This window comes from Lathyrus oleraceus, chromosome 1, assembly GCF_024323335.1.
Source record: "Lathyrus oleraceus cultivar Zhongwan6 chromosome 1, CAAS_Psat_ZW6_1.0, whole genome shotgun sequence".
Taxonomy (NCBI): domain Eukaryota; kingdom Viridiplantae; phylum Streptophyta; class Magnoliopsida; order Fabales; family Fabaceae; genus Lathyrus; species Lathyrus oleraceus.
Window position 1 is genome coordinate 40979084 of NC_066579.1, and position 11537 is coordinate 40990620.

The window sequence follows — 11537 nt, forward strand, 5'->3', positions numbered from 1 at the left end:
AAAGTCGCTGTCATACCCTGATTTTGGTCCTGAATCTTTTTTTTGCTGCTTTTGCTTATACACTTGGAAAGGATGGACGACGAGTGCATGTGTTTGAAAGAGATTTGAGTGAACCGGATAGGATTGTAGGTGAATCGGTACAACCGGGTGGATACCTAAAGTTACTTGAGTGGGGTCTTGAAGACTGTGTGGATGAAATTGAGGCACAAGGAGTCTTTGGCTATGCTCTTTATAAGGATGAAAAATACCCAGTCTGTCTTATCCCTTAGAAAGTTTTGGCTCTAATGTATATGGATAAAACTTTCGAGGAAATATTGATCGTGCTAGAAATGTTATTGAGTTTATGAAAAATGATGGATGTTGTCTCAACTCAGCCTTAGTTGATAGATTATGTAAAGCAGAAAAACCGGAGATTGAGCTTGATAATCGTAACGTTTATAAACCGGAGAGTTGTTGGGAAGATATATGTCATACTATAACAGAAGCTCATCACATGGTTTATTTAGTCGGTTGGTCAATTTACCATAAAGTGAGGCTTGTTAGGGAACCTTCTAGACCTCTTCCGTGGGGTGGGGATTTAACACTTGGTGAGTTACTCAAGTATAAGTTTGAAGAAGGGGTGAGAGTTGTATTGCTTGTTTGGGATGATAAAGCTTCCCATGATAAGGTCTTCTTCAAGTCAACTGGAATAATGATGACTCATGATGAGGAAACAAAGAAGTTTTTCAAACATTCTTCTGTCATGTGTGTTTTGGCGCCTCGCTATGCTAGCAGTAAGATAAGCTCCATTAAACAACAGGTTGTTGGAACTGTCTTCACACACCACCAAAAATGTGTTATTGTGGACACACAGGCTTCTGGTAATAACAAAAGGCTATCCATTTTTATAGGAGGTTTTGATTTGTGTGATGGACGCTATGACACACCCAAGCATTGACTTTTTCGTGATTGGGATACTGTATTTTCCGGTGATTTCCACAATCCTATATTTCCTTCTAAAACAAGGGCTCCGAGACAACCGTGGCATGATTTGCACTATCGATGGACCTGCTGCAAATGTTGTTCTTATTAATTTTTGAACAACGATGGAGAAAAGCAACTAAGTGGAAAGAGTTTGCATTTGTTTTTTAAAAAAGGCTTCTCAGTGGAATGACGATGCTTTAATAAGAGTAGAACACATCTCATGGATTTTAAGTCCTTCTCATCATACCTCAAAGGATGATCATACAGAGCTAATGAGAAATTTGCTAGTAAAATCAGAGCTAATGAGAAATTTGCTATTTATATTGTTTGACCGATGTGGCTAGATTTGTGATGCACAACGTCCAATTATGAGAGAATCAATGGGAAAGCATGTGATTGTTAGAATTATGTTACTAAAGATGCTAATTAATCTACAAGTCACAATTAAATCAGAAGATTTGCTTGAGCAGTAGCATAAAGTCGTTCTTCGAAGTTTTGTGGCAATCTTTCACAGGCTGGCGCAAGCTTTGTGGCCGAGATTATAGGCGGAAATTTAGACATGGCTGGCAAGCTTCAAGGAGAAGCTCTTGTGCACAAGACATATGCTGCTCGTCTTATGGGTGGAGAGGCATCGGCTCCATTCTGCTTGAACTACCTTTCCATTTCCAAAAAAATGAGTCGTGGATAATCCAGCATGTCGTTGTTACCTGCATCTCTTTAGGTAAGGGACTTTCACCCATTGATAGCCGGTATCTAAACAGACCTGCAAAGATTCACTACGAAAATCAACAACCAATCCCACAAACAATCCTTTTTGGAACAGCATTAGACAAAACCATAACCAAGATTTTAAAACACCTTACCAAAAGTCACTAGTATTACCAATTTTCAAACATAGCCGTCAATAAGGGATTTACTCATCTCATCCACAATGACACTAGGTTGCGAGTCCCTCAGCATGAAAACACTCTCGATTACAGAAAGCTCCGTTGTTGTAGTGTCTGAACCACAAAATGTTGTCCAGTCGCTATCTATTATTCCAGCACCTATCACTTCACTACTTCAGTTCTGTTCCAGGAATCGGAAGTTAGCCAATAGGATGCAATTTGGAATTCCGGAAATAGAGCTCTTTAGGGGACGGTCTTGGTGAGGATTATGGAATGCTTGGTCAAGCTGGCAGTGGCAAGCTTCGTGTGTCAGCAGGTCAAAGCAAATTTGCTGCAAAAGTTGTATGATTTTCCCCCAAAGTCTACAACAGAGGAGATGCTTAAGACACTTCCTTCCTCAAAAATCGATTGGTCTGCATATGCTGTAGAGAATAAAAACAATGACAATAGAGCCTACTCTTCGCATGTTGGAACGAGCCCTTGATGCTTGTCAGACAAATGAGTCTCCAAGACTGGGCCAATGGATTGCTGAAAAAATTAATAAATTTGAACATTAATTGATTTCGGCAGACAGCAGAATGCACACATCACAGCAGGGAGTCTATCTTTGGGGCATAGAAGTTGTAAGTCTGATTGCAAGTATATGCAATGGGATGTGATGATGATCAAGGTCCTACCTGCAATGACGATAACCAGATTAGTACATTGATGTGCTAATGCAATTACAGCAAGCATGACGTTTACCGGTTTTTGCTGAAAGAGAATGAGCAGGGTTTAAGGTGTACTAGGAGGAGGCTTATTATCATATTGCAATCATATGCTGTAGAAAACAACCTGGCAAAATCATGACTCTCGACATCTCAGTTTTGGTCATCACGGACTAGCTGCAAACAACCTACAAGCATAAGCAAGGTGCACAAATCAAACCGTGAGCAACACAATGGAAAAATAACCTACAGCAGTCCAATCCAAAGACATCCGGGAAGTAAAAGTTTACTGATCTTAAGTTTGTTGTGTGTGAAAATCGTGTTTTTGCAACAGCAAAGGAAGCTTCAGCTCCAACAAATTATTTCTAACAGCAAACCCGGAAATCATTTGGCTGTCGTTTCTGCACCTTTGAGGAACCTCACATTTCACTGCAGTAACACAAAATAATTACCAAGCAATTAAAATTCAAAAAAGAAATCCCAAATTGGCATTAAGACAATTGCAAAGAGAAAGTATACATTCGTTCACCTTTTTTTTCGAAACTTAACAATAAACAGGACAACACACTTCTGAGCATCAAAAAGATTTCTGGAAATTTTCTTCTTTGAGCTCTAGAGACCAAATTCGAAACCCTATCTGCGGAAGATAAATAGACAGCAGAAATGAGTAAGAGGAATTGGAAGAGGGGGGGAGGCGCATCCACTATTCACAAAAAAAACCCTAGGAGAGGATATACGACGGAAAAGAGAGAGAAAAAAAAAACCCTAGAGATTCTAAAACGAGATAGAGTGAAAAACCTGGAAGCGGCGCTCTGTGGAGAGAACCCTAGAGCTTCATCCCGCCGGCGTTTGGACGAAGATTTTTTCTGAAGGCGAAGCAGGCGAGTGAGCACACCAGAGTGGCGGCGATTTCAAGAGAAGAAGAAAAACCCTAAAAGATTTTCGACGGCAGCTTCTCTTTAACAACCACTACGGCTAGCAACTCTATTTTCCTCTTTCAACTACAACTACAGTCATCACTTGCACCCGAAGTACTCCGTCGCCTATTGTGTTCTGCGGTCGGTGAGGTTTCTCTCATTTTTCTTTTTGCGGTATTATGTTGGATTTGTGCTAAGGAGGTTTGTTGTTATCGCATAGTCTAGGTTGGAATTTATTGGCTTTTGTTTAATCTGTAAGTGTGTGCTTGTTGTTATAAATATTTTAAGTTTTTTTATGTAGTTCACTAATTTACTTTCATATATATCTATATACTATTTTGTTTATTTGATTTTAAATCTTTGAATTCTTTTTTTCATTTCAGTTGGATTGTTGGGTTCTGTTTAAAGGATGTCGTAAATAATTTGATTGTGCCATACTTTTTAATCTTAAGTTTTAGATATATATATTTATCTTAGTTTGTTTTGAGTTTTATATATAATCGTTATTTTTTTTATTATTTTTTTTAGTCTTATAGACATACTTAGTGCTTGTCTAAAGTATATATATGTATATAAATAAAAGTCGTCATGTTTCAAATTTGTTTAAGTCTTATTTACATGTTTTGCTTAAATCTTATTTATTTTTATTTTTATTGTTTATTGTTTATTTTGTTTTTCTTAAACTTGTTTATTTATCTCTATTTTTATTTTTAGATTTTTATTTTTAAAATTATTATATGTTATTATTGATATTATGAAAGTTGACTAAAATTGAACTATTTAATCTGTAGATTAAATTTATTAATTGTTTTTTTATTTTTTTAGTTGTAATTATTTTTGCATTAGTGAAAATATGCTTGCATTTGTTATTGTTGCTAGTATATATTATATATATATATTTGAATGCTTGTTAATAATTACTGATACTGCATGATTAAGTGTTCAATTTTAACACCAAAAGGTCCTTACATCAATTTTTTTAAGCACATCCAGTCAAATTTCAAATCTTGTGTACATTGATCATTTTAATTAAATGTCCAACCCATTTTCTTAATAAAGTTGGAAGAAAAAGATTACCTGGATGTAATATCCAGTCGTAATCCCGAATATTAGGCTCAAGCTGTAAGAGCTTGTAAGCCATAAATATTCGTCTTCACTTCTACACTCTAATATTCAAATCATTTCCTAAATAAAAAGTTGGAAGAAAAAGATTACCTGGATGGAATGTCCAGTTGTAATCCCGAATATTAGGCTCAAGCCGTAAGAGCTTGTAAGCCGTTAATATTCGTCTTCTCTTTAATATTCAAATCATTTTCTAAATAAAGTTGGAAGAAAAAGATTATCCTGGAGGAAATATCCAGTCATAATCCCGAATATTAGGCTCAAGCTGTAAGAGCTTGCAAGCCATAAATATTTGTCTTCCTTTTAATACTCTAATATTCAAAACCTCTTCTTAATAAAATTGGAAGAAAAAGATTACCTGGAGGGAATATCCAGTCGTAATCCCGAATATTGGGCTCAAGCTGTAAGAGCTTGCAAGCCATAAATATTCGTCTTCTCTTAACATTTCAAATATTCAAATCTTTTCCTAAATAAAAAGTTGGAAGAAAAAGATTACCTGGATGGAATGTCCAGTTGTAATCCCGAATATTAGGCTCAAGCTGTAAGAGCTTGCAAGTCGTTAATATTCGTCTTCTCTTTAATATTCAAATCATTTTCTAAATAAAACGTGAAGAAAAAGATTACCTGGATGGAATGTCCAGTCGTAATCCCGAATATTAGGCACAAGCTGTAAGAGCTTGCAAGCCATAAATATTCGTCTTCCCTCCAAAACATTCATAAATATTCGAATCTTTTTCTTATCAATATTGGAAAGAAACAGACTGCCTGGATGGAATGTCCAGACGTAGTCCCGAGTATTAGACCCAAGCTGTAAGAGCTTGTAGGTCACAAGTACTCGTCTTTCAAACTTCAAAGTACCCAATTCCTATCTTAACCTTTTCTAATAAAGATGGAAATGGAACATGGTGTATACCGTGCACTCCTGAGGCTAGGATTCGAGATGTATATCTCGCTCATCCCAGTTCTCGCCATCATTCAAAATACATCCAACCAATCAAACTCTTTTCTCGCCGCCGTGCGATTAATCAAAAACCTTTTTCATAAATGAAAGATATATTGTCTTAAGTGATACAAAACAGTGTTTCGGCCACGATTGTTGAGTAGAGATAAGCGACGCTTTTCCGAATGTAGATCTATAAATCCGTTCGATGTGTGGTATGCGTCCACTCCTCATCTGTTTTGGGTAAAACAATGTTTTCGTCGATTAATACAATATAGCTTTCGCTAAAATCGACCAACAAACAAACATTTTTCTACCCAGAACTACGTAAGCCTTGATTTCTCTTTTGAGATACGTAGGAGCAGGATTTTTAAATCTTGTCAGGCCCACTAATAAAAAACTTAGGTTTAGTCCTTCGTCAAAAAAATCCAAAAACATTTCTTCCCTCTTATATTCTTTCTTTCCCACCTAATAAATTGAAAAGCCTAACATTTCAAACTAACATTAACGCACACAACTGACCTAATGGTTCCCGTTGAGTACAACGGACGTGAGGGGTGCTAATACCTTCCCCTTGCGTAATCGACTCCCGAACCCTAATTTGGTTGCGACGACCAATAATCATTGTCGTTTTGTCTTGGGTTTTATCGATATTTCCCCTTTCCTTTTTAGGAATAAATAAAGTTCGGTGGCGACTCTGTTCAGTCCATCATTGCGAGCGTGCGATCGCGCTTCGCTTTGTAGTCGTATCCCCATTTTTTTCGAGGTGCGACAGATGGCGACTCTGCTGGGGATATGGAACAACCCTAAGCGAGTCAAGCCTAGTTAGGACGTTTGTGTGCCTTTGTTTGTTTACCTATGTGGCTTTTCTTTATTGTTTTTACTATCTCTATTGTCATATTGATATGAATCTGTTGTATTGGTTCGATTATGGTTTGGTACTTGGATACTCTGATTGCAAACCTTGTGGGAAAGACTTTTTACCCGAGTCTCGAGTAAAAACATAAGATAGGACGAGGTTGAGTAGTGCGGGTCCGCGAGATGTATTTCTCGTTGGGTCGGTACGAGAACCTTACTTAGAGTAGATTCTTGAGAGGATGTTGTCGCTCGGCAAGTAAGTTGCCGTAAGCTTCGATATTTTCTTTAGGATCCATGACTCTGAGAACCATTTGTAGAACCTTAGTTCTTTTCCCAACTAGGAAAGATGGTTGCGTAGTGTGGGTCTGCGAGATGTATTTCTCGTTGGATCGATGCGAAAACCTCACTTAGAGTAGATTCTTTAGATGGAGTTGATGCCCGGCAAGTAAGTTGCCGCAGGTAGCAAACAGTCTAATGGATCCATGACTCTAGGAACTTTTTCAAAAATCTTAGACCATACCTGGTGAGAACCATGTTCTATACAAAGCAATCAGATTCATCAGTACCTCAGACTTTTGAACCCGTGTATAAAAAAAAAACAAATGTGCATGGCTTGCATTGCATTCATTCGCATTCCATTGCATTTGCATCGCATCATAATGCATGTCATTCTCCAGACAAAATACCAAAAAAAAACTCATCCATCTTTTGTCCGTGAAGCAAAGTGATTCCTAACACGCGTTTAGAACAAAGAACCATGTCTCAGGAGATGATGGACGAGCTAAGGAAAAGCCAAGAAGCACTGAATGAGGAACTTAATCTTTTGAAGATCCAAATGAGATGGGTCTTGGAAACCCTGCAAGTCTTGTTGGGAAAAGAGGGTCACCCAATATACGTTGCTGCAACAAAGAGAGCTACTACGCCACATCCATATGGTGTTACCCCAAGTCAAGGGAAATTCTATGTGGCAACTCCTCATTTACCAGTATATGGACCTCCCTCAAGGCGTCATCATCAACATCCTCTGGCTATTGCTCCTCAAAGTCACCAAAACCAGGTTCAAAACAAAAATCAGAATCAGAACAAGAGGAACAAGGATCACAATGACTCGATTCCGGTGCCATATAGCAAGCTCTACCCGCTACTGATCCAGAATGCTTTGGTGACCCCTCGAGCTCTCACGCCTGTGTCACCATACTGTCGCATCCTGCGAAAAATCAACCGGCGAGACTCGAAAATAAAAACACACAGAGCCGCCACTAAACGTTATTTATCCCAAGATAGGGAAAGGAAACGCTCAGAGAAACCTGGAAAGACATGGTCTCGCGACCAGAGAGAAAAGGTTCGGGAGTCGGTTACGCAAGGGGAAGGTATTAGCACCCCTCACGTCCGTCGTACTCGACGGGATCCACGTCCTAGAATAAAGAAAAGGTTGCTAAACATCACACACACACACGGGGAACGCAGGTGGGGATTAAGAGAAGGGAGCTCGATAAGGTATCGCACCTTATGCCTACATATCTTGTCTGGAACAAGAATCAGAGCCACTGTAGTTCGGCTTACGCACGCCAAACAACACAAAACATACAAACAAGCAAGGGTGGCAAACATGGAGCCCGACAACCACTGGATGGAATTACGTCGGCATCCGAACCAAAACACACTCAAAAGGGCAAACGTGGAGCCCGACTGCCAATCACTGGGCTTACGTCGGCATCCGAGCCAAACACACAATCAGATAACAAACAAACACACACAAAAAAGAAAAAGGTTGCCCGGAGTGGTCTCGCACGACCACCTGCCTACATACCTCGTCTGGAACGAGGATCAGGGCGATGTAGTTCCCCTGAAAGGGACTGAATTGCTAACCAGAAACCGGGGAAAGACACACAACTAGGGAGCTGAGACTCGAGCCTAATGTTGTCATGCATCGTTAACCCTAAGTTCGGTTTTCTATCCTACTTGCATAAGCAAACTAACCTAACCAGGAAAGAAGCTAGCACACAAGCATACATTCATATATCATCAAATGAGAACGGGCATCTCAATCAACACAAACATAACAATCAGATATTCACATAGCACCCACTATAACCAAACAAGGGGGCTCAATCAATCAGGTTTGACTGCCTAAGCAAGTCGTTTGTACAGGCTGTGTTTGCTCTTAACCTTGCCATTACGAGGCTAAGGTGAAGCAGATGATAGGATGAAGTGAGGATCAGACCTCACAGCTCTTATCCCTAACCAGGGAGAGCTGACAAATGAGCATGGGTCCAGAATAGGGGAACCCTTCTATACTCGAAGACACTGACTCAACAGATCTTGGGCTTTTGATCTCAATGCTACAACCATGTAATGGAAGCAAGGAGAAGACTCACTGAATAGTGGGGGACAGGTTGCTTGTCCCTACCTTCCACCAATTGCCTTACTTGAAGGACTTTTCCTGCTTGGGCTTGAAAAATAAACATACACAATCATTGCCTCTTAAGGAGGACTTCAGACAATTTGCCCGGCCCGGTAACAGCCGGGTCTCCAGACTACATGAAGTAAGAAGGTTATACCTCAAATGCAAGTTGCTTAAGCAAAACAAAGCAATAGTTCACAAGGAACTGAGCAACTAAAGTACCTGGAAACAATCAAACACAGTCAGTACTCAGACAGACAAACCATAAACAACAAATGTACAATCAATCAGTTTAAACAAACTATGCACAACACAAGGCAAGCTCAAAGCTTAAGCCCCAAGCTCCACAACCTACAAAACCAAGTTATGTTAGTATACAAACATCAACAACATCAATTAAAATTGATTTGGATCATTCTCCATGCACATTGCTTTTTGAACCTGAAAAATCAAGCAAACATTAGCAACTAGACCATTAGGCCAAGCCTAGGGTCCAAAAGCAAGAAAAAATCTCAAACAACAAGGTATCTTCAAACCAAATTCAAATTAACATCAAACAAGAGCAAACATCATTGGTCTCATGTTTATATCATTCATTATGCTCATTCTATGCACAAAACAAGGCACATTGGTTCATATGAAGCATCAAACATACCAACAGGAGTATTGCATTCAAATCCATATCAAAACACATCCAAAAATTCTCAAATTAAATACACCTAAACAGGGGATAATCAAGGTCTACCATGTCAAATTTGAGCTCAATTGGGCAAATGTAACCATGTCAATGAAAATCAACAAAAACAGACACAATCTCATGCTTCAATTCACAACATCAATGCATACATCCACTTCAAAAATTCATATCTCATTGAAAACAAAAAAGAAATGGATGAGACCAAAACAGGGAGGTCCTAAAATGTGTCTAGTTCATGCATATCAAATTTCATGACCATACAATACCACATGAAGATTTCACATCCATTCTACCAACCTATGTCACATGGACTTGCAATTTTGACCAACAGAGATGAAAAATCATGATCAAATTGAAAATGCAATGTAAAATTCCACAAAAATTCATATAGTATCTCAACATGTTAATCAACCATCATGCGAAATTTCATTTCATTCCAACAAGTATATGCCACTCAAAAAAATCCAGCAAGTTGACATAATGAGGTGTGACACAAATTGTCACACCTAAGTTCCAAAATTTGCTGCTCTCTGACCAGGTATCAAAAATTCATGAAATTTACATATAAATAATCCTCAATGAGTCAAGAACCACCACAAAAATTTTCAGCCATTTATTTTATGATATGAGTATTTCATGATCAAATTGCCAAAATGTATCAAAATGTGACATACATTAGAAAACCCTAGGTCAAATAAAATATTTGCCAAGCACAACTTTGACCAATAGGTCAAAAAAATCCTACACAAGTCAACAAAGCCATAGAAAAAATCCTCACATTTTTATGAATTTTCTACAATTTTTATGAATTTTTTTATGTGATATGGAATTTTTTAGAATTAAACAAATTAAATTAAAGGAATTAGTAATGGCAATTTCGTAATTAATTTGGCGCGGGAGGGAAACATGTAATTTGAAAGTTCAAACGATTCCACGGATCAAACATGTTAACTTCATCACTTTCAGCATGAAATTTCCAGAAAACTCAACAATGGCTCAAGAACACGCATTCCACAAAACCTAACCAAAACACACGAGAATACATCCGTTCGAACCGTTACAACATGTGGAACACGAATGTGAGCTCCAATCAACCTAACACTTCCTAAATCTCAAGAATCGAGTGATCTAGGGTTTTAGATCCAAACTTCAAACCTAGATTTACTAAGCTACAGTTGATCATTTGAAAATCTAAAAGCATCTTTGTAATCTACGTTGCAAGCTCTTTCAAACGCATATGAACAATCAAAGAAACATGAGATTCGAAAAACCTCTAACCTGGAAATGCAGCAGTGATTCGTGATGTTTCCAAGCTTATGAACTCAAAACAGCAACGCAGCAAGCTTCAGGAAGATGAATGCTATGCTCCGTTTCAATTACTTCCACTCCTAGTGTCCACAATCCGGATTTGCCATTGATGAGGTGATGTTGAACAGTTGCAATTGGTGTGGTAATGGATGATGATGACCACGAACAGATGAAGAGGAATGTGATGTAGGATCAACACAAAAAGAAATTCGAAATTTGATCAATTCTTGAGGAAGTTTGAGGAAGTTGAAGATTCTTGAGTTCTTGATGATTTTGGAAGAGTTTGAGAGATTTCAGATCCAAACTTGGTAATTGTGCATTCTGTTATGATTATGAAGATGATTAAGTTTATATATGGGTCCTTAATCCATGCTTAAGTGTGTGATTAACCAAAATGCATTGCTAAGTGAAAATGGTTATTTCAAGTGAGGGGTAAAAATGGTATTTCACTATGCCAGCTCATGCCATCTGTTTTGACAGCACATACACCTTCCAATTATCATATGTGAGCTGTAGAAACTTGCCTCATGCTCATTGGTTGCTTAAATCTCAAAATCACCATGTGTTTGCATTTTGTCCATTTTCACACTTCCATTTTTCAAACCAAATCTCAAACCATATACCTTGGCCATGAAGTGATGATTCAAACAAACTTAAAATGCCATTCCTGAGGTGTTGGAAAAAGTCCCATTCAAAAATTCCAATTATTTTGAGAGTTGGACAATTTTGCCCCT

General features: G+C 38.3%; 1 pseudogene; it reads left to right on the top strand.

Moving 5' to 3' along the window:
* Positions 1–343: 343 nt before the first annotated feature.
* LOC127089932 (phospholipase D delta-like) lies at positions 344–1307 on the top strand (annotated as a pseudogene).
* Positions 1308–11537: the final 10230 nt, after the last annotated feature.